Here is a 26,136-nt window from a genome sequence, read left to right as displayed (position 1 = left end):
TATTATTATTATTATTATTATTATTATTATTACTACTTACTTACTTACTTACAATGGCTTTTAAGGAACCCACAGGTTCATTGCCGTCCTCGCATAAGCCCGCCATCGGTCCCTATCCTGTGCAAGATTAATCCAGTCTGTATTATCATATCCCACCCCCCTAAAATCCATTTCAATATTATCCTCCCATCTACGTCTCGGCCTCCCCAAAGATCTTTTTCCCTCGGATCTCCCAACTAACACTCTATATGCATTTCTGGATTCGTCCATAAGTGCTACATATCTTGCACATATCAAACGTCTGGATTTAATGTTCCTAATTATGTCTGGTGAAGAATACAATGCGTGCAGTTCTGCGTTGTGTAACTTTCTCCATTCTCCTGTAACTTCATCCTTCTTAGCCCCAAATATTTTCCTAAGAACAATATTCTCAAATATCCTTAATCTCTGTTCCTCTCTCAAAGTAAGAGTCCTAGTTTCACAACCATACAGAACAAACGGTAATATGACTGTTTTATAAATTCTAACTTTCAGATTTTTGACAGCAGACTAGATGACAAAAGATTCTCAACCGAATAATAACAGGCATTTCCCATATTTATTCAGCGTTTAATTTCTTCACGAATGTCATTTATATTTGTTAGTGTTGCTCCAAGATTTTTGAACTTTGTCAACCTCTTCGAAGGATAAATCTCAAATTTTTATGTTTCTTTTGGTACAATATTCTGGTCACGAGACATAATCATATTATGCTTTGTCTTTTCGGGATTTACTTCCAAACCTATCGCTTTACTTGCTTCAAGTAAAATTTCCGTGTTTTCCTAATCGTATCCGCATAGACAAGAAGCTGATGTAACCCATTCAATTCCAAACCCTCTCTGTTATCCTGAATTTTCCTAATGACATATTCTAGAGCGAAGTTAAAAAGTAAAGGTGATAGTGCATCTCCTTGCTTTAGTCCACAGTGAATTGGAAACGCATCTGACAAAAACTGACCTATACGGACTCTGCTGTACGTTTGACTGAGACACATTTTAATTAATCGAACTAGTTTCTTAGCAATACCAAATTCAATAAGAATATTATATAAAACTTCTCTCTTAACTGAGTCACATGTTTTTCTGAAATCTATGAATAACTGATGTACTGTATTATTGTTATTATTATTATTATTATTATTATTATTATTGTCCCGCGCCTTGGCGTCGCGGTCTAAGGCATCCCGCCTAGGACTCGCGTTACGGAATGCGCGTTGGTTCGAGTCCTCATGGGGGAAGAAATTTTCTCATGAAATTTCGGCCAGTGTATGGGACCGGTGGCCACCCAGCATCGTGATGCACTTGGGGAGCTACGATAGATAGCGAAATCCGGTTGCGAATACCAGCTATAACGGCTGGGGGGATCATCGTGCTAACCACACGATACCTCCATTCTGGTTGGATGATCGTCTACCTCTGCTTCGGCATATGGGGGTGAGGCCAGCAGCCGTCTGGTCGGTCTAGGCCCTTCACGGGCTGTAGCGCCATGGATTATTTATTATTATTATTATTATTATTATTATTATTATTATTATTATTATTATTATTATTATTATTATTATTATTTGAATAGTAGTTCAAGGAAAATAAATTACGTTCTAAAATGATGTGAATCTTAACTCAACAGATTAAATCAAACATCGCGAATTGCATAAAACCGATAATGAAAGTGCCTGTCGTATTTTACAGAACAATGTTTATTTCTATTTCGTCGCATACTTTTTGTAGGCCCACATGTTCTCTCCAATTTCTTTCTTACTCCTACATCATCATTACCCATTTATCTGTCCTCTATGAACTGCTTCTTACTTTACGAGTCGTTAAGTTAACAAAGGAGCCTACCTTGTCAGGATTCTTAATATTGATCACTGGTTGTGTGTAGGCAGAGGATCGCGATCCTCAGACTTAGAACCGAGTCTGGAGCCTGGACCGCTCGGCGCATGTTCGAGGGGACGCCGACTCGTTTGCGCACATTACTGAGGGGTAAAAGCTGAGAGCGACGCCTCACGAGCCGTTGTTCCCTCGGAGACGCCGCCGTCGCTCCACGCTCGACAACGCCTGCTTGTTCCGACGCTGCCCGCTCAGGTGAGTGCGTGACGTGTTACTAGTGGCAGGGCTGCCCTCTCTAGGTCACTGGATCTACCTCACGCTCAAATATTACTATCCGTTTTTTACTTGATCTCACGTTGTTCAATATTATTTTTACTTATTTAATTTCTCACTATTAATATAGCAAATAAAATCGTGTTGGAACCGGTAACTGTTGCAGTACGACTAGTAGGCCCTAATGATTTAACATTGATACAATAAACGTACTAGAAGCCCAATAAACTTGCATAACAGTTTTGAAGCATAATTTTAACAGGTTATAAGCGTAACTCGAAAAAAACTCTCGAAATTGACATGTAAGAACACATCTTTTTCATTTTAACGATTTAGTTAAGGGTGGATATACAGGTTTGAAAGTCAAAAAAGTCATTTTTCAATTTTTTTATATAAAGATTGGACATTTATCTTTATGTCAGTGAAGAAATTTTTACGATATATACAATATTTTTGTAGATATGACCATAAACATGTGAGTGTGTGCTTATTTATCTCTCCTCACTCATATATGGTGTAACGTTCATTTCCCGCAACTTGTATTTTTCAAAACCGTTTTTGTGATAACTCTGTAAGTTTTTAAGATACCGCCGTAAAATTTTTGCATGTAACTGTCTTTCATACTTGTAAACAAGATGAACTACAATTGTTACTGTAACATTTATAGTTTTAAAATATTTTTACTTAAAAACATTTAAAAAAATTTAACTTCTCATAAGAAATTAAAAAAAAAATGCTTCTATTGTATCGTTTCAAAGAGTGTAGTTCATATTGTTCATTTGACATTTAGGAATAAATATAAAAAATAATGACTAGAAATATTGATATTTGTGGACATTATCACAAAAACGGCACATTATTGCACAAAAAGCGGCCACTTTTTTGTTATGATAATTATTCATAATGGTGAAGCTTGTATTAAATCTGAAAATGTTCTATAATTACAGAATCAGTGAATACAGAACATGTCAAATCTCAAGATGAAAGAGTTATTAGTTGCTGAGAAAAAAAAAGTATTGAATTCCCCTAATTTTTAGTGCTCAAATCTGTATATCCCCCCTTAATTATGAAATATTTATCTTTGTTTGTTAATGCATTTCTATATAACCGGTTCAGAATAAAATGTTTTGTGTTATCTTTCATCATAAATCAATTTAAAAATATGGTTTACTTATTTAAAATTTTTGCAATTAAAATTACAATTGTTGCAAAGTAACATAATCGGTATTTCCTCGGGGATTTTAAAAAATCTTTTCCACATTTTTAGTTTGTGTATACTATTGGATGTTTTTATCATTGATTTAAATAAATATGTGTTCTTCATTCATCATTTACGTGTACCACAACTCTGGAATCATATAACTATCGTCAAATATTTTTATTTGGAATTTAGTAGTATTTTGGTATTTTTTATGTACCGATACCTAAATATATTCTCGATTTCCTTGTACCGATGTCACTTCTATGAATACAGTTTTTTATAACAATCTGTTGCTATTTTGCAAATTTTAATCTTTTAATAATGTACCGTCATAAGTTATATTGTTTTACATTATTTTTCTTTCAAAAGTTTTACCTACTTCTCACGATAGTTTATTTTTGTTCTTAGCAAAATAATATATTTCACTGATGAGAATACGTTTAATTTGTCTTAAGCTATGCAAAAACAATGACTTTAAATTATTTCGTCTTACTAATTATTTCAATACTTGTAGTTGTCATCTAGCTTCCCTGTTTGAGAGTAGCTTACGTATATTCTTCAATGTAGTTCTGTCTTATGAATCTCATATTTTAGGTAAGAGTGAAATAATTGCATTTAATCGCTCAAGTTCAGTTAATTTTTGCTATTTCAACAAATGATACTGCTTTCAAGTTAGTACTGATTTTTTTTATCTTTATTAAACTTGAATTGAAGCAGTAAGATAAATAACCATTCAAGTCCACTTTTGGCCATTCAGTTTTTGAAAATTTGAAATTAAATTTTGGATGTTTCCACGAATATTACGACTTTAAAAGTTGGTATACTACTTTGTCTTGATCTTTAAAACAACCAGAAATATTATATGCAAAATATAATAATTAGGTAAGAAATAAAAACGTTTCTTGCATATTTCTCGAAACTTGTTTAAATGGACTTGAATGGTTATTGATCTCACCGCTTCAATTCTATTAATGTCGAATTGTAAAATTAACAGGTGAATGTATAGTAATTATGTTCTGTACTGGAAAATATCTTCAAGAATTTCGAAACACGCATTATCGTTCACTCAGTAATTATTTAAATAAACTAATACGCTTGGGTTTACAAAACAAATTATTTAATGTAGATACAGAAGTAAAATAATTCCTTCTTTCATTTCAGTAAAATTAGGATATTTCTGTAGGTAAACCAAATAATTGTATCAACTCAGCTGTGTTTTGAAAATTATAGAGTAGTTTGTATTTCGATAATGTTAAATCTTTTATGAAAATAAGTCAATGATATTTCACGAATTTCACAAAAATAGGTCCATTAATTTCAGCAAATCGTTGACACAACCATTGGAAAGTACTTGGCTTCAAAAGTTTGGTTTCTTACACAGTGTTGGAGGAGTTAAATTTCGGATGCACCTCTCTCTAATATCCTTTACTTTGAGTGAAGAATCATCTATGACGAAGTGAAAAACTAGGAAATTTCACACTGCATTGAACACAATGTGTTAACCCTCAACTGGTATTTCTTTTTTAATTGTACGTAAGGATATCTATCCATATGGGTCTATATTGACCCATAGATACCAGTTGAGGGTTAATACTTAAAAATAATTCTGTGGTTTTATGGAATGGTATTGAAATTCTACATATCAAATTATATGCAGTATCACATTGTATACATACTGTAATCGATATAAACTGCTAAATGAATACAGGTAGTTGAGCATAAATAATTGAAGAAAAAAGTCAAATGTTGTTTTTCTGTAACTATCATGGTTTACCCACGAAAAAGTCTTGTAAGTCTAACGTTTTTGGAAAAGAGAATAGAGTCATTATTTACGCTACTATTCCCGGTATGAATGCTAAAGCAGCAGTCTGTTACTCTGTTGTATAAATGTATGTGTTGGATTCTGGGTGCAAGGTCATTGCCAATAACACTTACGATCAGTCGAAATTTAAACAAACAGTGAAACTACTATCAATCCTAAAAACATGGTATTTTACAAATTATAAATAAAATTATAAGATGTTATTAAATTTCACTATATATTTTTTTCAATAGCCGATATTTTCAGCCTATATTATTTTGGCAGTTTATATCGTATATAAAATAGTTCAAAATTTATATATTTGAGTGATATCCTTCACGAAACAGATCCTGGTAATTTTGCCAGTCTGTTGGGCATTTTAAAATTATGTTCTTGTCCTCTATAGTATAAAATATTCAGTAGCCAATGAAGATTGCTTTCTGTGTTTTTTACTGTAAATAAATCGCCCGAAATGTTAAACAATTTGATTTTTTTTTTCCTTTTTTTGTCAGATTCCTCCAAAAGATAAGCATATGTCTTAATTTTTTAGACATGTTACGTTCTTCCATTATCTTACAGTTGTAGTTTCTCCATTTGAATGTTTTTACTGATTTTTCTCTGGTCTCGTTCATTGTTTAGAATTTCATATTTGTTCCATTACTTGGTCATGAATTGATATTAAAATTGAGTTGGTATCAATAACTTACGCAATTTTCAATAATACAAGGAATTCCTACATTATTAATTGTATAAATTACATTTTTCTTACAATTCTGTATTTATTGGCATCTTTATGTTATTCTTCTTGTGTGTATTCAGTGTTTTAAGCATGATTGTTTTCGGTTCCCAGACGCAATGTCCACGGATATTTCGTCCACTGTTTCGTACGTCCCTTTGATATTCTGTCCACTATATTTTTTCGTCCTCTGATGTTTTATGTTCACTATTATTTCGTCCACAGTTTAAATATTCATTGTGCTAATTTGTCCTCTGAAAGTTCAGTCCACATTTTACTATGTCCTACATTTATCTTTGTTGTCTCGTCCAGTACACTGTGTCCAATATTCCTGATTGTCCATTTGCATAAATGGTTTAAGACTAATACAATATTACTACTGTACCACTATCATTACTATAATAACAATAGTAATAATAATAATAATAATAATAATAATAATAATAATAATAATAATGTGAATGAAAGTGGTAAGTATAATTGTTGTGGACTAGCATGTCCCGTCCTCTTACGGGTGTTATGATATAAGCCATTTTAAATGTTTTCACTTCAAAATTTAATACTGAATCAATGAACCACATATTTCCATAGAAATGAACATTATTATGCTACAAAATAATTAAATACATTTCCATAGCAACCCTTCTTTTTTTTTAAATTGGATATTGGAAGTACTTGTTACCCAAAAATGAACAAAATATTTATTTGACACAGAAACTAGCGGACAAGAAAAATTAAGAAAAAAAAATTATGGACACAATAATTCTTGACCGAAATATTAATGGATACATTTTTTGGTGGACGAAATGTTTTCTGGACTTAATAGCTATGGACGTGAGGTAGTGGACAAATTGTCTCGATGGACGTATTGCTGTGGACGTATCGTCCTGCAAGCTTGTTTTCACATAAAACACGTCTCAAAAACCACGTATGCCTGATGTATAATTTTAGTATTGTTCAATATACCGCATTTAATAGACATAATGTAGCGTTAGTGTTACCCCTATGGTTTTGAATTACGTAATTACACAGTTTTTTACATCCTACATTACTTTCCGTAATTAAGTTTTTATTTCAAGAACGAAACACGCAATTATAAGTAATGAAACTAGTGCTTTCATGTGGATAATGTATAATTTATTAGTCAAACAGCTGATTAAATAATGTATGGAAATCTGTTCTAATAAAACAAAATTCATCGCAGTGAAAGGGAAATAACTCTGTAGATACGAAATCATAATTAAAGGGACCGGGTAGTGATCACTGTACGATTAAAGCATATCAGTACAAAAGTTTAGTTCAATATTTCTAGGTTTTCAGTGTTCAGAGTACAATAACAATTTCCATGGTTATACAATAAATCATTATGAATTTAGTGGTATAAAAACAACTAATTAGTTTCTTATCCAAGTGCAAAAGAAAAGGCCCTAACTGATAACCTGTTTTCCCACTTTGCTAATGTGCCTCAAACTTTAAGTGCACATTACTTACTACAACTGTATTTTTTAAGTTGTCCAGCAATGTTTATTGTAAATTCTGAACCAATATTTAGTTTATATTTCACACTTAGTGAAACAGAAAAAATATTAGGGTAAACTGGGGTCTGTTGGACAGTCGGGCATGTTGGACACTCCGTAATTTAACGTGTTACCACGCCACTTGTGGGCACCACATTCTCCTAGAAGTCAATGACGGAAGTAGCCACCAGTGAGGCTACTTCCGTCATTGACTTCTAGGAGAATGTGGTGCCCACAAGTGGCGTGGTAACACGTTAAATTACGGAGTGTCCAACATGCCCGACTGTCCAACAGACCCTAGTTTGCCCTATACTTTGATTAAATATTTCTGCTATTTTTGCCAATATATAGGGTGATCCGTTTGAGTATGGATAAAATAAGAAAACTGTAAAATATTTACTACTGAACTTTATTTGTTGAAACTTTGTGCATACAACATTGAAAGATGGGAGATTCCTAAGAGCTCAACATGACCCCTATTGTGCACCCTGCACAAGTCATAACGGTAATGTAATTCAGCCCATGTCAGTTGTAACATAAGAGGAGTCATTTGTTGAAAAGCTAGAATAATTTTTACTCTCAGATCATCAATGTTCCCGGGTTTCTGTGAACAGACAATGTCTTTAACAAAACCTCACACGAAGAAGTCAGGAGGGGTTAGAAGTGGAGAGTTTGGGGGCCAAGCCAAGAGATAGCTGCTTTCTCGTACTAGGTTTCGCCTGCGACCTCCTGCATGTTTTTTTTAACACAGAACCTATTTCTACAAATGTTCGATACCACAACATTATAACATTATGAAATCGTATTTAGGTACATTACTCACAGCATACTCACTTCTAAATTCCCTTTGAACTCTTTTAACACTCTCAAATTTAGCATACCAAAGAACACATTGTGCCCGCTGTTGATTTGTAGTAGCCATTTTAATCATCTACGATTTTCATTTGTCCTTTCAGAGTATGCATTGTTGATTGTCATATATGGAGAGTCCACTGCAAGAATGATGGATGTCACTTTCTTGTGAAAAATGAACCAAGACTGTCAATGCATAGCTTAAGATATATAGAATGTACATAGGGAGTTATATGGCATTAACACTGATAGTCATTGTCCAGTAATGATCGGAAAATCACAGTTAAGCTTTGAGCACTAAGCATTTCAAAATTTCAATTGCTTCTCCTGCAAAATGTATTCCAAATGACATCCATCATTCTTGCAGTGGACTCTTCATATGGAAACACCCTTCTTTAAATCATAATATAATCAGCAAGAAATTTTTCCTACTATCATAGTACCTTTGTAATAATAAATTAATATTATCCATGCCCAAACCGATCAGGTTGTATACTTTGCCTCTTGGTTGATACACGCAGTTTCCTTTAGAAATTCTAGTTTTAAATATTTTGTCTTTTATATTTCTTGCTGACTCTATTGCAAACTACTATCTGTCGACTACTCTCAAGGAGTATTTTGTTCAATGGCCCATGTTCCTCAGGAGCACGCGAATAAAAGTATATATATATATACACACACACACACACACTATAGTTCGACGAAATTTCATTATTGACTCTTTCTTTACATGTCTGTACTGTTAGCTTCTGAGTTACATGGGTAGAAATCAATTTGTTAGTTTTATTTCCTTGTATGTTGTCGACCGAAGATATACCTTGTAATCCACTCTCAATTTTATTGATATTTATTGTATTACATCATACGTAATTTTACATTTGTCTTTTAAAGTTAGTTCTTATATGTTTCTAAAAAAATACAGTCTTCGTGTAGTGTAAAGTTATTTAAATGGTTATCGTGCGTATGGTATCAAGTTGTTCGACTGAACTGAACGTAGAAAATGTATATCAATTATTAAATGGATCGCTTAATCAATGACAACAATAAATTACATTTCTGCATTAATAATACTATTGAATATTTCTCCCAACTTGGTGAGGTTATACATTTCGAAATAATTATATAAGCAAATGTAAAACTCTTCAAGAATGAATTTCGAATCACTATGTGTTCCATTTCTATCAGCTTCAATTCTAATTTGACTCAGTAGTGAGTGGAAACTTCAGTAGGCCTGCTTCACTCAGACTGGGTGGGATGTTTGAACTATTCGGACGGTAACTTGAATATACCGTCTTGAATGCATTCATTCATTCATTCATTCATGCATGCATGCATGGATGCATACATACATACATACATACATACATACATACATACAGTACATCATAATTGTATATTTATTTATACTTACCCATTCAGACATTGTGAAGTTGAAATAGATGAATATCGATTATTGCAAAAAAAAGAAATAGAATGTTAATCAGTAATGCCAATTCAGATAAGCGAATATGAGTTTATCAATGTTAATTACATGTACTGCGGTTTCCTCTTGTTATTATAATAGAAATGCATTTTCATTATGTGATGAAATCATAATTTAAATGCAATATTTTATAATATAATTGCCAATAACCTGATTAATATTGTACAGTAATAATTAAAATAATAATTGCTGAAAACGCAGTTATCAAATCTGAATGAAGGAGTGTCATTTTATTTAGATACAATGGACATGGAATTGAAGATGTAGATTTGGAAGTAGGATTTCGCACTTTATTTAGTACTTCCATGTGATGTTTTTGATTAATCTTTAGATAAGGCTTAAGTACTTTGCATTGATATATTCCGTGACTTTGATTAGTTTGCTATGTTTTTTATTGTGTTATTTAGCTTTGAGTTTTGAATTATTAATTCAATTTCACTACCTGACACAACACCAAAACGTTTTGGAATGCCGTCCATTTTCGCTTATGATTGCTGGTTGTTACGTCATCGTTACATTAATGGATTTATTCTCATTTATTTACGGGAAAACAGTTGGCGACACTGTCTAAACAAAAGAACAAATATGAGATAAATTGATTGTGATAAATCGAGTTGCAAAAATTATCGCGATGTATGGCTTTGATTGTTTGGAATTGAAAATTTCATTACACTTCATTGGTCGAAAATGGAATGACGTCTATAAACGAAATAGTCGTGTTTGTTTATTGTCTTTCAGATTTTGGAAACTCAATTGCACTTCTGTCAGCAAGCTCTGTTTTTGTTTTTTTACTTTTACCCAGAGCAAACTAGACACAGCGTAATCACTCTACCAAACTTCATCTGAATTTGTTTCCTACCCTTGCCCTTCTGTGTTCTCGTTATTGTACCACATATCCACCTAAATTAAGTTGTTAACTTTTTGTAAATAAGCCACGACAGGAAATGAAACACTCAAATATGAATGACATGAAAAATACACAAAAGAATTAATTTTTAACCACTCTGTACATACATCAGCAGGTGGGAAACATCAAAGACACTTTTGCGTTGTAACCGCACTGCACAGTGTTTGCTCTGTCCTGCAGGTTATGCAACTTCACCTACATCAACCCTCCGTGTACCCGGGGTAATCTAATTTCGCAGTCCCTGCTCGCAGACGTCTGGCGTCCACGAGCTAGTCGCCTCGTGAAGCAAGTTCCGAGTCAAAGACCACCATGTCAATTATTTGAATTAGTACTGATCTTTGTGCCTTACTCTCTGTGTATAATTCCCACATGAATATTCTATGTGGGAGTTCATGTCTAGCCGGAACACAAATTTAATATTTTGAAATGGGCCACTTTAACACTTCTGGAGCACAGAAACTAAATAGAATGTCAGAAGCCTATATGATCGGTCTTAATTCAAAATCTAGCAAATGCACAACCAACTAATAGGAAATTTTGCTATAAACGAAAACAAAAATGAATATTTGATCAATCTTCACATCTACACAAGAGTTATTTTATTAATAGATAGTAGATAGGTGGTTTTATTCAGGAATATTATACATACAGATGCACTACACTGTCATAATTTTCTCTTAAATCCAATGCATTGGTCTTTTGACCGTACGTGCTTTATAAAAATAAGTCCTACTTTGTATGTTCACCCCCTTCACCTATGATTAGATGCAAACCACTCTCCATAAGAACACACAGATTAAAATGAAAATGACACAAACAAATCACCTTATATAATATATCCTAATCTAACATACATACAGGCATAAAAGTGTATATTTCAATAGTTATCATTATCCCTTCGTCAATTCGCATCATAAACTTCAACAGCTGAAGTTCTAAGCTTTCTCGCGCTCAAGAGGAACACTCCAATTTTTTTTCTCATTTCTATTCCCCATGAGGTCAAGAAATGCAAGCGAACCCCTATTCTGACGTAACATCGAGATATGTTCTGTTTCGTCACACTGCAACTGGGATAAAATGTGTCCATAAATCTCGTAATAAGAAAATTACGAAACTCCGTATAATGTTGCTAATAATTTTAACACTTATTTCTTTTTCTGTAAATTGTAACATTTTGAGGTTAAGATGTTATGGAGTATCAACAATGATTGTACATCTATCCTGTATTCTGTATAATTGAATCGGTTATTGTTGAAAGGAACTAAGTCCACTTTTTAAAGTTTTGAGATGATCGAAAAAACTGTTTTGTGGATAATCTCAAAACTTTAAAAAGTGTACTTAGTTCCTTTCAACAATAACCGATTCAATTTCTTTTCGCATCCCGTGTAGTTTTATCATCACCGTCTTATTCTCATCATAACGTCATCGTTATCATATCGTTGTCAGAGAGTCAATCTCATAGATTCTTGCGCTTTTACACTAACCTTTGTCCAGGAGTCAACTTTTGTTTCATCTTCTGCCAATTTGTATCTCTGTGATATATGGTGATTTATCTCTATTCATTTTTGTACAGTATGTGTTGAACTAGTGTCATACATTTCAAGCGCTATGTTCGGTTCAAGTTTGTCGAGCATGACAAGAACCGAAGTCTGCTTTGAAGAAGCGGATCTATCTAGCTTGCTCGAATCTGCCCTTCAAGCTCGCTGGCCTCTCCTACACTCCCGTGTTATTTCTTCATACTTTTAATTACAAAATTATCATTAAACATCCACAAAAATATACGTATATATAGGTAAATCACATTTTATTTAAACAATTTGACAGTTTTTCTGTACCAGTTACCGACAGAATGTAGCTATATTCACATTCTTCACATAATATTTAAATTAATCACAGTTGCTTAGTAACAATAGATGTGTGACTATACGGATGATGAAAGTATTATAAATGAACACTTAATATGAAATAAAGTGTGCAAGTCCATAAAAATAAACGATTTCATTTTAATGCTACATATCATTATAACGTGTGGATCTAAGAGGGATGAAATTACAGGAGAATGGAGAAAGTTACACAACACAGAACTGCACGCTTTGTATTCTTCACCTGACATAATTAGGAACATTAAATCCAGACGTTTGAGATGGGCAGGACATGTAGCACGTATGGGCGAATCCAGAAATGCATATAGTGTGTTACTTGGGAGGCCGGAGGGAAAAAAGACCTTTGGGGAGGCCGAGACGTAGATGGGAAGATAATGTCGTCACCTGAATGCAAGAACTAGGTAACTTGATTTTTCATATTTTGTGACATTGCCTATTTACTTATTTATTGCATTAAGGAAAAGTCTCGTTTTCTTTTACCTACTTGTTATATTGGAAAATAGATGTCGCTGGTATCGTTCGTTCAGTTACCTAGTTCTTGCATTACATTTTGTGCGATTTTTGCTATGCTATAAAAGAAGTAACTAAAGACGCAAATTTCGAGTTACCTAGTTCTTGCATTCACGTGACGATATTAAAATGGATTTGAGGGAGGTGGGATATGATGATAGAGACTGGATTAATCTTGCTCAGGATAGGGACCAATGGCGGGCTTATGTGAGGGCTGCAATGAACCTCCGGGTCCCTTAAAAGCCAGTAAGTAAGTTAGTGAATCGTTATAACTTATCCAACATGTTAATAAATAAAATATATAATTCAATTTCATACAACACATAATTTATTGTAGCTTGCAATGTTCAACCTGAGAATAAATGAGATTATATCATTTTCGTGTTAAACATAATATACTTAGAGTATCTACCCTACCTGTTAATAAATATAAAAAAATCATTTTCGTACTGCATATAATTACAACTTTACCAGAAATGTCGAAAAGACAACCTGATGACATTGGTTTAAAAATAATATGATTACAACTCATACTATTCACTCTGTTAATAAATAAAATAAATAACATCCATCCTGTTAAGTAAATGTTTTCATTTTATAATATTATAGGCCCACATAATTATAGCATAGTATTCAACCTGTTAAATAAAATAAATTATTTCATTTTCATACTACACATTATCGTCGTGCATGACAGACACTGCGTTCGGTTCATTTTGTCGAGCATGGCGAAGCTCGATATTTAGTTCGCTTTGCAGGAGTAGACCTGTCATGTTCTTCGCCAATATTATGAAAATATTTGCTGTCCTCTTCCATCCTTTCATGCTTTAAACTAGCGTCGTGCATTACAGACTCTATATTCTGTTCAAGTTTGTCAAGTATGGTGAAGTTCGATATTCGGCGATATTCGCTCCGGCGTATTTGTTGCACCTTGTTGTAAAAAATTTTCTGCTCTCCACACTTCCACCCTTTCATGTTTTAACAGCTTAGTAATTTTAGCACAGATCTTGCTATCAGTTTGCCATGTGAAATAAGACGAAATATCTAAAAATCTTGATTTTCCGCTCTCATGTTCGAACATTGCAGGACTCTATTTCATATTAAGTAAGACGAAGTTCCTCTCTCATGTTTGAACATTGCACAATACTAGTCGTACTATGAACATAGGCTATGTGTTTTTAAATTATATTTTGTTGATTTATTTATACGTATATTTTTGTGAATGTTTAGTAATATTAATAATAAGCAAATTACCTATATTACTCGTAATTACTATCCGTAACTTCGCAAGATATGTCACAGACATTCTTATGCAGCTAAAACATAAAGGCGCAAGGAGAGGAGGACCTAAGAAGAAGAGCACCGTATGTAAGGGAAGGGGAAAGATTGAACAAACGCAAAGGGAGCTTCGGTTCTACCGAGACTCGGCAAACTTGAACCGAACATAAGGCCTCTAACCGGTTTTCAACAGATTCGGTTATTTTAGTTTACATGCTTCACTTCCACGTACTGTTGGGATGCCTATGGAGTAGGGCGAAGTTCGAAGTATCTTGATATCCCCTCTCATATTCCAACATTGCATGACACTAGTTGAAAATTTTTGTATATTATATTCTTTCAAATTTTAATGCTATTTTTATACTTTCTAATATACTTCGATTTTTTAAAACTTAGAATAGGAGTTAAACTATTTTAGCATAAAAATGTCTCCTTTTGTTAATTATTATATATTATTATAATGTACCGAAGTACATATGATATTTCCATGCAGATATTCTGCGTCATCATACGATGAAAGAGTAATGGAACAGAGAAAAATTCTCTCTGGCGCCGGGATTTGAACCCGGGTTTTCAGCTCTACGTGCTGACGCTTTATCCACTAAGCCACACCGGATTCCACCCCGGCGTCGGAAGAATCGTCCCAGTTTTAAGTTCCAACTCTTGGGTTCCCTTACTCTTTCATCGTATGATTACGCAGAATATCTGCATGGAAATATCATATGTACTTCGGTACATTATAATAATATATATGATATGCGTAAATCACTTCGTGATTTAAGACGGCGCTTATTCCGTCGGATCCCGGCCAACTAGTCACTCATTACGAGTGCACCTCAGCACATGTGTGGACTTCGGTCCTAGGTTCATAGATACCTATGACGTAGTGCAGAGGGCGGCCACTAGAGGGAACCCAAGAGTTGGAACTTAAAACTGAGACGATTCTTCCGACGCCGGGGTGGAATCCGGCGTGGTTTAGTGGATAAAGCGTCAGCACGTAGAGCTGAAAACCCGGGTTCAAATCCCGGCGCCGGAGAGAATTTTTCTCTGTTCCATTACTCTTTCATCGTCCTTTTGTTAATCCTTGGCTTATTCTATTGTCTTATTACCCATACTTCGCTTCCGCAAATAAAAGAAAATACCTTTCATATTTAACATATCGTGTCATTGATTTTATGAAACCTTCTATGTGACAAGAGGCGCTACAGAAAATAATTTTTTAGGAGGAAGAAAAAATTAATTAAATATCAATACATCTACACTGATCCTCGATGATGTCATTTATGTCCATCAAATTCACCAACGTTTTCTACGGATTACTTCATATTCTTATGTAGGCCTATACTTCCTCCTAAAAAATTATGTTGTGTACTGTCACATAACAGATTTCATAAAATCAACGACGATATATATATTTTTTTCTTCTCTATATACGGCGATGTATGCATTGGAGGGGGAAAGGAACTGGCCTAGTTGCCTCATGAGTGATGCCTTATTGGTGTTACTTTTGAGGTTCAAACTTGTCTTCGGACAGTTGACTAAACAAAAAAAAAGTATGTTAGGTGAAGAATACAGTGCGTGCAGTTCTGCGTTGTTTTTTGTTTAGGACTCCCCCATGATATCATCTGTTTCCATTCATTCAATCCTCTTCGACGAAATTCAGTGTTCGGGGCTATATCATACAATTATACGTTAAAGTATAAAATATATAAACCAGTTATATTAGGCCTACCTCTTGTTCAGTATGATTGTGAAACGTGGACTCTCACTTTGAGAGAGGAAAAGGGTTAAGGGTATTTGAGAATAAGGTGCTAAGAAAAATATTTGTAGTTAAGAGGGATGAAGTTACAGGAAAATGGAGAAAGTTACACATCGCAGAACTGCACGCATTGTATTAGTCACCTGACATAATTAGGAACAGTAAATCCAGATGTTCGAGATGGGCAGGGCATGTAGCACGTATGGACGAATACAGTATTAGTTGGGACGCCGGAGAGAAGAAAACCTTTGGGGAGGTCGAGACGTAGATGGGAGGATAATACTTCCTTACTTACTGGCTTTTAAGGAACCCGGAGGTTCATTGCCGCCCTCACATAAGCCCGCCATCGGTCCCTATCCTGAGCAAGATTAATCCAGTCTCTACCATCATATCCTACCTCCTTCAAATCCATTTTAATATTATCTTCCCATCTACGACTCGGCCTCCCCAAAGGTATTTTGCCCTCCGGCATCCCAACTAACACTATATGCATTTCTGGATTCGCCCATACGTGCTACATGCCCTGCCCATCTCAAACGTCTGGATTTAATGTTCCTAATTATGTCAGGTGAAGTATACAATGCGTGCAGTTCTGTGTTCTGTAACTTTCTCCATGGGAGGATAATATTAAAATGTATTTAATAGGGGTGGGATATGATGGTAGGGACTGGATTAATCTTGCTCTCAGGATAGAGACCGATGGTGGACTTATGTAAGGGTGGAAATGAACCTTCGGGTCCACACCTGTGGAGTAACGGTTAGCGCGTCTGGCCGCGAAACCAGTTGGCCCGGGTTCGATTCCCGGTCGGGGCAAGTTAGGTGGTTGGCGTTTTTTCCCTGGGTTTTCCCTCAACCGAATATTAGCAAATGCTGAGTAACTTTCGGTGCTGCACTCCGGACTCATTTCACCGGCATTATCACCTTCATCTCATTCAGACGCTAAATAACCTAAGATGTTGACAAAGCGTCGTAAAATAACCTATTAAAATAAAAATAAAAAATGAACCTTCGGATTGTCTAAAATTTATTTGTAAGTAAGTATTAAGTAGTTTATTATTTATAATATGCTTCTGTTATGTTTTCGTCCTACTCAACACATAATAGTAATATGCTTTACAAGAGCGGTATGTTGAAGTTTTCATGTTCGAGGAAAAGTTTGAAAAAGCGAAACGTAGTTGAGCTTTTTTAATTTCCGAGAATTGAAAGAAAACATACCGCTCGTGTATCGTACATTATTTTGTGCGAAGATCGTTTATTACATACCAGAAAGAGGAATTTCCAATTAGTTGCAATGAAATCTCCATCTTGGTTTCTGTTCAATGACGGCAAATTTGCAAAACAAAAATATCTATCTTCAACATTGTTGCTTTAAAATGTTTTCTGTGTTTACTATAATCCAGTAGGCCGTGATATACGTATGTATTTTTTTTCCCCAGTCTATGATGAGTCTGGATCTTGTTGATTTTTTCACGGCTTCCTTAATGTTAGTTGTATCACGAATGCAGTAACTTTAGTGGAGTTGTATAGTTTATTTAATTTTTGAAAATATTTGAAAACAACACTTAACAGTGCAATTTAGGTGAAATTGCAGTGGTAAGTTTCCAATTTATAATTATTGCTATATTGAACGTCTCTAAAAATAATATGTCAAAAGCCTAAAGCAGTAAAATCAATATGTCACTTAAGCGGTAAGAAGAGGGAAATTGCTATGTGTGTTAGGTTGGGAATACTGAATGTGGAATTTTAGACTTTCCGCGGATTGGTTTTGTGCGGAAACCAAGCAAATACGCACGATCTCGCACAAAACATATTTTTAGAAATTTTAGACGAAACTGAAAAATAAATTAAACTCACAAAGATGCGGGTCTGCATATGAGCAGTTTTTAATGTGAAAATTATTTGGCTACCGACTGCCTACTGTGCAAGAAATCCACTCTGTGTTGTACAATGGCTTAGTATTGGGCATTCCAGTGTTTCGTTCCCCGGAGATTAATTTTTATGTTCACAACCTTTTCACAATGGATACGGGATCTCTCACGCAGCCCTTAATGTGCTTATCATTATCTTTTCATAATCGGACTCATTCGGGGGCACCCGCATGTAACAGCCATTGTGACTAAAACAATCAGGCCAGCCCTTCATCTAGTAAAGGCTACTCAGAGGGGAAATTAACTGCGTAATATTTATGTAGCGACTGGCTATACAGCGTGGCCTAATTAAAACCGTAGCATGAAAAAGAGGGAAAGCGTACTTATGATGTTTTTTTGTATGATATTGTGTTGAGCCATTAAAGTATTGCATTCCTTTAGAATCTTTAGGTCTGTTAGTCCCTAGAGCAGTGTTTCTCAAAATGTGAGTCGCGAGCCCCTGGGAGGTCATGTAAACAGTTGAATAGGTCGCGAAGTGGTTTACTAAATAAAACAAAAAGGCCTTATTAACATACATTTATTTTGTATTTATAATATATAAACAATGTTGAACTTATAAGTAAAAAAAAAAAACATATTTCAATAGCTACTTATAAATAGAGCCCGGATATTTAGGCATTTATTTTGGTTGAAATAGGCAGACATATAGGCACAGAAAATAGTAAAAATAGGCAGTGAAATAGGCATTTATTATTCATGGAAACAGACAAAAAATAGACATATACTTAATAAACCATCCCATACAGTACTCACTTTCCTTGGTTACATGTAAAGAATAGAGTATATATGTATATTTGTTAAATATTCAGTACATTGAATTCTTTGTATATGAGGCGTGTATGATAATCCATTTTTTTCTTAAGATATATTTTTATTATTCTCCTCTCTAATAATATTAATGGCATGAGTGAAGACTTCATTGCCCCAGCCCATCCTATAATGCCATATTGTAGGATAGAATGAACTAGACTCAGATATATTTGTCTTAGTGTTATTTTTTCCATAAAATGTCTAGTAAAACAAATTTATAAATTGTTTTACGTAATTTAAGGCACATGTCACAACAAGATGCATTTTTAAGTTGTCAACTGTCATAGTGAGCCGTCTGTCAGAGAGATCGTTTTTCATTATGGAAAAAGATCTTTCTACTGCTAGTGAAGCGATTGGAGCAACTTATTTTAGAAGGACTGTCTCTACTTTATTTCAGAGATCGGGAAAAACCGATTGTGTATTGTCTCAGAAAGAGGGGTGTGAAAGGAATTAGAGACTTCAAAGTATGCGTGACTTGTGCGTGCAAGCGACAACAGTAACGGGACCTGGAGACTTGCTTTTAATACTTTCTTCATCCTCTTTCTTTCGCTGGTAAACCCCGAAGTGACCTGAGCACTGAGAGTTGTACTGTTCAAATATCATTGTTAAGTGACATAAAAGATGGAATCAATAGGGGAGAAAAGTTTACGACTTCTTGAAAACATATGTATTGCTGGAGAAAAAGATTCTCAGCAAATATGTGTGAGGTGAATATATATTTTTCATTAGTACAACCGTTCTTTTTTGTTTTTTGATACAATTTATGTGCGGTTTATTTTAAATGCATTAAAATATAGAAAATGTACAATAACGACGTAAAAAAGCTAAAAAAGGTATTTAACCTTAAAATAGGCAACGCGATCTAAAATAGGCAAAAAGGACAAAATAAAAATTGGGGCTATCGTCCCCAAATATGTGGAAACGTGTTTATCTCTAATAGGTCTTTCATACATACTCAGTTTAAAAAAGGCATTTTGCCTAACATCCAGGCTCTAATTAAGTGTATCGTTAGAGCTGATTTGCGCAAACCGTCATTTTTTAAGTATGAATTTAAACAGTTCCATCAGAAAGTATTTTATCTAATCAGCTTCATTTGTAGTTGAATAATTATTCGTAGATGCAAATTATCAACAAATTATAAGCAGTAGGTAAGTAGGCAGGTATCCCCTTTACACGCATATGGAGTTAGAGGCACATGCTGTCATGACGTCGGCACCAGGCTGAATAATGTGGTCGTACTACGCTCCGACCACCTTTAACCCCCGAGTAAAACCTGGTACGTACTCAATTTGACAGAAGGATGAGTGGATCCATGGATCTTCTTGAGTTTGGAAAACAGAAACATCTCGTCAACACCCGAGTTTGAAACCGGGACCTTCCATCCCGTAGCCAGTTGCTCTACCAACTGAGTTAACCGGCCGCCAAATTCTTAGCAATTTGTGATTCCGAAAACTAAAAATCATCATTATTGATTGATTTTTGTAAATGTCTAAATAACGCATTTGTTGCATCACAATAATTATACGAAGAGAAAGTAAAAGAGACAATTTAATTCCACAATTAAACACTAGAAGTTCTGCAGTTAAAGAAAGTGATGCTCTGAGAATTTTTAAGATACCAGTGGCGTAAAATCTAGTTCGATATACTTATTTACAACATTTTGTCTCTAATGAGCATATACGTAGCAACAGACGAGGAAATAAAGCTAACTTAATTCGTTACGAAATTGATAGTACAGGATGTAATCAATATATTTCCGAATTGTACTTGCATTTATTGTACCGTTAAACATACATGCGCGTGTCAGTGAAAATCATTGCTTTTTTTTTTTTTTGTGAGTGTTGAGTCAAACAGCTACAAATTATCTTCAAGAACTGAGCATATTTCGTGCAAAGATGTCAAGGACTATTCCGATATTTCCTGGAATTTCTCTATATGCTATGCCTTATGTCTAGTCTTCTTCTCTGTCTTTCAAGTGATACATTCGGTATAGATTCCAGGCGTTTCCCTTGTTCTAGACAACTTCTCCGTTTCATATGTTCTGTGTGTTGCCTGCACTCAGGGCAGTTCGGAAACTTATTGATTTCCCCTTGTACGTTGACTAGATCCCTCAAAGAAATGAGTGCTATAGTGAGAATAGTAATATACGTTACAAGAGCGGTATGTTGACGTTTTCATGTTCGAGGAAAATATTGAAAAAGCGAAACGTAGTTGAGCTTTTTTAATCTCCGAGAACATGAAAACAAACATACCGCTCGTGTATCGTACATTATTTTATGCGAAGATCGTTTATTACATACCTGAAAGACGAATTTCTAATTAGTTGCAATGAAATCTCCATCTTGGTTTCTGTTTAATGACGGCAACTTTAGAAAACAAAAATATCTATACTCCAGCAGGCCGTGATATACGTCTGTCTTTTTTCCCCCAGTCTATAAATGCAAACTTAAAACAAACGGTAAGGTTATGTAATGATTTATTTTTCATTTTAATATTTTAACAATATTATTTATATAACATATTGCAGTAATAACATCGGCATCTGGAGTCTTGTTGATTTTTTCACGGCTTCCTTAATGTTACTTGTATATCAGGAATACAATAGCTTTCGTGGAGTAGTAGACTTTACTTAATTTTTGCAAATATTTAAAAACAATAATTAACAGTGCAATTTAGGTGAAATTGCAGTGGTAAGTTTCCAATTTAAAATTATTACTATGTTAAACGTCTCTAAAAATAATATGTTAAAAGCCTAAAGCAGTAAAATGAATGTCGCGCTTAAGCGGTAAGAAGAGGGAAATTGTTATGTGTGTTTCGTTGGGAATACTGAATGTGGTATTTCACACTTACCGCGTATTGGTTCTGTGCGGAAAACAAGCCAATACGCACGATCTCGCACAAAAGTATCTTTTTAAAGCTTTCTTTTCTCGCCTGTTGTTATTTTTTTATACAAATTTGATGCTATATCTTTCTTTCCTCATTTATCGAATAAGGTTGGTTTGATTGAGCTATTCCTTGACTAATACGTTTCTACATACAAGCCTTTCTCTTTTCAATTGAAGTATCTAGATAGGACGCTCCAAATCACTATATATTATAACGCAGTGAAATGCCAGGATATCGTTTAAAGCGAAATTGAAGAATTCTTTTCGGCCACGAATCTTGAAAAGTCAGCAATAAAGTAACGAGGACAATCCCTCAGCGTCGCAGCCATCTTTTAGGTTCATTATGAAATGTCAAGTTTAATGAATCGGAATACATTTCTTTCATTAAGTTGAGTTGAAATGAATTGTGAGGGCATTCTTTCGAAACCCAAAAGCAACCCCCTTTCCTAAACTATAACCTTCTGCCGGAGAAGGTCACGCAATTTCTCTTCCCCTGTTTTCATTTCCTCTCCCTACTTAGAGCCAGCTGCTTCCAACTTTGTTTCGGAATGCGATACAAGAAGTTGGACGAGGAAGGGAGGCCAGGGAGAGAAAGCTAGAAGCAGACGGTGTTGGAAAACTTGTTCTTTGTATCGATTTCATTAACTTACACTGGAATGACTTTGAATATCGGAATTTTGTAGAAAGTTCAACAGATTTAACCATCCAGGCTGGACTCTGTTGCAGAAATGTTATGATCGAATCTTGACAAAGGCTTTCCTTTATTATAATATAGGCCTACGTCTGTATTCATGTTTTAATTCCTGTACTTAAGTTAAGAGTCTGAATGGATAGAAGCTAAAAGTGATATAGAGGATGATTCACGAGGATTTACCGCCACTTACGGAGCTTATTCCCGAATGCATTCTGAGCAAAAAAATGTCATATAAACATTTATCCTAATTTCAATATTTTCAGAGTTACATTAATTAGAAATTGTTTGTAAAATATCATTAATATTCTTGAGTTTTATGGGTAAAAGAATATTACAGATAAAGAATGAACTATTTAGGAGTACTATTTCTTTAATTAGCTAGTATTCTGAAGTGAATTCCATAGTTGGTTCGTACAGATTTTTTTTTTTTTCGATTTTCGACCACAAAATTAGGTACAAAATTGCATTTTCTTACGCATTTATCACAATAATTGTTACAAATCACGGCATTCTTGTAAATTCTTTAAGATTGTACTTTAGAATGCATAATTAAACTGTAAAGAATCAAGTTCCTAAAGTCGTATGATTTGTAACAATTTTTGTGAAGAATTGTGTAATTTTAAGTTAAAAATTAAAAATAAAATCTGTACAAAGCAATTAACAACACATTTTTAGCTTCAGAACACTAGCCAATTAAAGAAATGATCCTTCTGAATAGTTAATTCTCTTTTTGTACCCGTAAAACTAAAAAAAAAATTGGTATTTTACTAACAACTTCAAATTAATATAAGTTTGAAAATATTGTGATTAGGACAAGTGTTTATATGACATTTTTAGCTTCAGAACACTAGCCAATTAAAGAAATGACCCTTCTGAATAGTTAATACTCTTTTTGTACCCGTAAAACTAAAAAAAGTTGGTATTTTACTAACAACTTCAAATTAATATAAGTTTAAAAATATTGTGATTAGGACAAGTGTTTATATGACATTTTTTGCTCAGGATGACTTCAAAAATAAGCTCCGTAAGTGACGGTAAATCCTCGTGAATCACTTTGTATATATATATATATATATATATATATATATGTGTGTGTTAAAATAAGACCACATAGGTCTAAATATTATAGCCTATGCATAATAATTATATTATATTTAAAAAGTAGATAATACTAACCTATACTTTATATTATTGAAATTAATGACTGATACTGTCCTATAATCAGAAATACACAGGTCATTAAATTTGTTCTTTCATAATGGATCAGGGTATATAAAGAGAAAGAGAGTTCATATGTGATAACAGACTGGGAGATGCACCTTTTCCCGCTAGGAGCGCCTACAGGTAAAGACACCATTCCAGGATTTGTATTGTCTCTATCTTGGCCATCTCGATCGCCCGATCTCACCTGCAAGCATTTTTTGTGTGGAGAGATTGAAACGTATGACCTATAGGAACGCGATAGATAATTAAAACTAACTAGTTGCTCGCATAGCTATTTTTAGGAATACCAGAACAGAGCATCAATTGCACGCATATATTATCTTTGTTCTTAGGTAAATTTCAGAAAGTTTCAGAAACATCTGTTTTATTATGAGAATTTCTGAAGTTCGAGCCAGTAGCCTTGTATTCAGGTCCATCATCATACAAGATAAGCCAAAAGACATGGAACATTTAATTTCATTTCCCTTCTGAAGAACGATATGTATGCCCAAATCGTTTCGGCCCTAAACCTCATCGCAGTCCATGATTGATTTCGTGAACGTCGTATGTAATTGAAGTGCAATAACCGCACTACGACCGCATGCGTCATGCATCGTCTATTTTGATTGAGATATTTATGAGTCAATAAAGTATGTGAAATAATTCATGAAGTTTTCAGTCGTAAAATATAAATTGAAAGCGCTAGTGGTTACGTAAACATGTCTATTCTCTAAGTACGCACTCAAGCACATTATTTGGATGAAATATTTATATTAATGAAAGCTAAAAATAACGCTAAAGGAAATAACAAAAAGATTTTGTTAAAGAGTTATAACTAAGGTTCGGATAAGTAGCTCTATCAGGATAGGCATCCTTGGTCTGTGCGTTTTGTTTACAAACATTAACTAGTTGTCACGTGTCCCCCAGCCGACAATAGTGACGACGTATAGTCGGTTCCTATCGGCTGTACTGTCCATTCACTGATGCTTTAACTAAGAAGTGGGGAGCGCTCTTCCAAGTAGGTAGAGTTTTAGCAGTGGGAAGGGGTAGTGTTTACTTAGTCTTAAGCAAGTAAAGGCTCAGTCCAATACAGCTGTACAATCTATATTGATACAGCTCCTTTATCCGAACACTAGTTATAATTATTTCAGTAAATGAATGCAATAAATTTTGGAGTAATGAACATGAAAGCTCATTTTATATTACACATATAATTAATTCTTCTGTTAACACTTCGATTTACACTATTATATATGTTTAAAGTCGATAGTTTTATGTTAAAACTTACATATTAATAATTTATAATGAGGTTCTAGTTATCTAACGTTGAAAGTAATTACAAATTTTCGAATTCTATTTTATCGGGAATCTAAAATTAGAGATCGCTGTGTCAATACCTGTAGACTAACAGTTACCGCGTCTGACCGCGAAATCAGGTGGCCCGGTTAGGTCTAGAGCAGGCCTGCAGAACTGTAGCTCTTGAGAACGACTGCTTTCCTCCCCTTTCTTACCTCACCCACCTTTTCTACCTGTGCGATCATGGCGTTCTAGTTACGCGCGGCTGTATCAACATTCATTCTGGGGGTGGAAGTCGATCATCCCCAATAGAAGTGGAGTGAGGCTGACTCATAGTTCCCCTACTCTGCGAGTTCTGCAGGCCTGGTCTAGAACATTTCGTAACCAGAAATTTCGTCACCGTTATAGTATGTCACCTATTTTTCGTCATTAGTTTTTTTGGCCATCAAATATATTTGTCATAATGTTTTTTGTCACTCAGGAGATTTTGTCACCGAAGATATTTCGTCATCATACACAGTTCGTGATCATTTTTATACCGAGGGGATTTTGTCACCAAAATAATGCAGAAATTATATTTAGGCTGTTTTCATTATGAGTCCAAAATCATCACTGTATAATTATTTTAATGCTCTTTATTAACATGCATAAATTCATCTGTTTTATGGAGTTTCAACCAAAATTTCTATTGAAGTTGTGACATACGACATGTAGGTAACCAAGGATGTTATTTTCTGTTCTATAGGCTTCATATCTATTGACAATTCGTGCAATTCTGTTATCTATGGACGTGTATTTCTTCTTTTTTCTGGGTGGAGACTGACCTGCTTCTAATTTCTCAATGTCCTGATGTATCCTTGCAGTCTCCTACTGTAGCAACTGAAGGACATGGTAAAAGGAGGGCTGTGCTTTGCCCATTAAAGTACTGAGACGTCTATGACATGCTTAGCAAGCATTTGTTGTTCTGGGCAGGTTTTCCTTGGTACGAATGTAACAATTCCATGTATTTGGAGGGAACATGGGCTGCTGCCTACCTCTGCCATATCTATGACCCATGAGAATAAGGTTCTTAGGAAAATATTTGGGGCTAAGAAGTATGAAGTTACAGGAGAATGGAGAAAGTTACACAACGCAGAACTTCAGGCATTGTATTCTTCACCTGACATAATTAGGAACATTAAATCAGACGTTTGAGGTGGGAAGGGCATGTAGCACGTATGGGCGAATCCAGAAATGCATATAGAGTGTTAGT

At 34.5% G+C, this 26,136-nt stretch overlaps 1 protein-coding gene across 2 annotated transcripts in view; it reads left to right on the top strand.

The window, feature by feature from the left end:
• Positions 1-2,028: 2,028 nt before the first annotated feature.
• The window catches only part of LOC138708970 (protein O-linked-mannose beta-1,2-N-acetylglucosaminyltransferase 1-like), a 232,838-nt gene continuing 208,730 nt past the window's right edge, over positions 2,029-26,136 (top strand). For both annotated transcript variants that reach the window (XR_011334801.1, XM_069839378.1), the window contains exon 1: positions 2,029-2,123. The gene's annotated coding sequence lies outside the window, so the exon portion shown is untranslated. The remainder of the gene's footprint in view (positions 2,124-26,136) is intronic.

The sequence above is a fragment of the Periplaneta americana genome, chromosome 11 (assembly GCF_040183065.1).
Source record: "Periplaneta americana isolate PAMFEO1 chromosome 11, P.americana_PAMFEO1_priV1, whole genome shotgun sequence".
Lineage (NCBI taxonomy): Eukaryota > Metazoa > Arthropoda > Insecta > Blattodea > Blattidae > Periplaneta > Periplaneta americana.
Note: the sequence above shows the minus strand (reverse complement) of the source record. Positions and strands in the feature narration are given on the sequence as shown.